The sequence below is a fragment of the Schistocerca piceifrons genome, unplaced genomic scaffold (genome assembly GCF_021461385.2).
Source record: "Schistocerca piceifrons isolate TAMUIC-IGC-003096 unplaced genomic scaffold, iqSchPice1.1 HiC_scaffold_1094, whole genome shotgun sequence".
NCBI classification, from domain to species: domain Eukaryota; kingdom Metazoa; phylum Arthropoda; class Insecta; order Orthoptera; family Acrididae; genus Schistocerca; species Schistocerca piceifrons.
This window is the reverse complement of record NW_025726901.1, coordinates 32,501-35,000: the sequence shown is the minus strand read 5'-3', so window position 1 is coordinate 35,000 and position 2,500 is coordinate 32,501.

The following is a 2,500-nucleotide window of genomic DNA, read 5'->3' as shown; positions in this document are numbered from 1 at the left end:
GCTGAGCTCCCCTGCACAATACACCTCGAAACCCTCTCAGGTCCCGGCGGCGCGCAGCGCCGTCCCAAGTACTTGGTCGGGTTCGAGAGAGGCGCAATCGCCCGGAGTTAGGCGAGTAGACGCTTTCGGTGCGACCACCCGTGCTCCCAACTGAGCTTGCCGCTGCCGACAGAGGCCCGGGAGCGTGCTGTCGTGGCATTGCCGGCGGGAGACAACACGCGCCACCTACGGTGACCGGCAGCTCCAACGCCAGCGCCACAGAAGGACAAAAGCCCCACTTGGGTGCCGAAGCGAACTCTCCCAGCACAGCGCACGCGCCAACACATCCGCACAGCTGCGATACAAACCACCAGCGAGAACCGCTGGGGCGACCGAGCAGCAGACGGCGTCGCGGCGCCGAGCGCCGGGCGGCAGCGCATCCTCAACGCACACAGTCCTCAATCGGACCAGCACACTGAAGATGTCCACCGCGCTTCGCACCGGGCCCGCGAGGACCTACTTTGGCCGCACGGCGCCGCGCGCAGGGTGCGCCGGCGCGCAGCTGCGACGCCTGCCGCGTCCGTCGGCCGGCGCGCCTGCCACTGGCCGCCCCCACCAGCCGGCTGTAGCGCGTGCGCCCACGCACCGCGCGGCCAGCACGCCGGGAGGCGCCCCCTCACCGGCCGGGGACGGTCCCACCCAGCCACCGCCGCGTATCGCTTCACACCCAGATGCCGTTCAGTTTCGTCGGCATGGTGGGTATCGCTGGAACAACCGGTTAGTACCTCAACCTATCGTCGCCATCACCGATTCACCCCTAGCGAGAACAACCGCACCACAACAGGTTACCATTTGTTCATTTGCGTAACTTCACCAGAAAACGCAGGCGTCCATCGCCATTTGCAACTTCCACGATTATTGCATGCCTGTGTCAGGTGTCACGCCACACTACGTCTGCCCACATACACGCAACAAAATGTGCACGCCTAGACAATACGTGGAAGGTGGCCCCCGTACGTATGCGATGTCCATTGCTCGAACGACTGTCAACCGGCCTCTGTAGCATGTCGCAGATATGGAACGCGGTGCACCATGCCATCACGGTGTGTGAGGAGAGACGACTAGGTCCGAATACATCAACAGACAGCTCATGCTGATCGCCATCCACGGCGTCCGTTCCTCCCACACGTCTCTATGGCGTACCACACTGCAATCCAGCTCTCATAGGGAGACGACACGTAGCTGCGTGCACAATATTTGCACTGTATGGTCCGCCGTTTTTGGGCGCAGTCGTTGTACGGTCACACATGTGCCACGATGTATCATTCAGTACATAAGGACGAATGTGCAGTACAGATTGTGGTTTACGCGTACGACATTAGCGGACAGTTGACACAGGCCGCACCACAACGTAGCCTGAGTACGTCGCATGCGGAGGGCATTGAACATGCAAAGTTCTCACCAACCAGCTTGCGAAGGCAGGGGGCAAGGTGGGGACGTGGGGAGGGGCGGCATGTACGTCCTGCTGCCATCCACATTACAGTGTACAGCAGGAGCATGTGGAAAGTGAGCAAGACTTGCAAGGTGTTTAACATGAAGCGATACACAGGGGAGCGGGGAGTGCGAGTAGCGAACTATATTGCGAGGGTTGCGGGTGGGCAACACTACACTAATTGAACGAGTCGTATAACAATTACAGAGCAGGTTTAGGCGACAACGTGGGTTACGTTAGGCGACAACGTGGGTTAGGTTAAGGCACGACGTGGGTTAGGTTAAGGCACGACATGGGTTAGGTTAAGGCACGACATGGGTTAGGTTAAGGCACGACATGGGTTAGGTTAAGGCACGACATGGGTTAGGTTAAGGCACAACATGGGTTAGGTTAAGGCACAACATGGGTTAGGTTAAGGCACAACATGGGTTAGGTTAAGGCACAACATGGGTTAGGTTAAGGCACAACATGGGTTAGGTTAAGGCACAACATGGGTTAGGTTAAGGCACAACATGGGTTAGGTTAAGGCACAACATGGGTTAGGTTAAGGCACAACATGGGTTAGGTTAAGGCACAACATGGGTTAGGTTAAGGCACAACATAGGTTAGGTTAAGGCACAACATAGGTTAGGTTAAGGCACAACATAGGTTAGGTTAAGGCACAACATGGGTTAGGTTAAGGCACAACATGGGTTAGGTTAAGGCACAACATGGGTTAGGTTAAGGCACAACATGGGTTAGGTTAAGGCACAACATGGGTTAGGTTAAGGCACAACATGGGTTAGGTTAAGGCACAACATGGGTTAGGTTAAGGCACAACATGGGTTAGGTTAAGGCACAACATGGGTTAGGTTAAGGCACAACATGGGTTAGGTTAAGGCACAACATGGGTTAGGTTAAGGCACAACATGGGTTAGGTTAAGGCACAACATGGGTTAGGTTAAGGCACAACATGGGTTAGGTTAAGGCACAACATAGGTTAGGTTAAGGCACAACATAGGTTAGGTTAAGGCACAACATAGGTTAGGT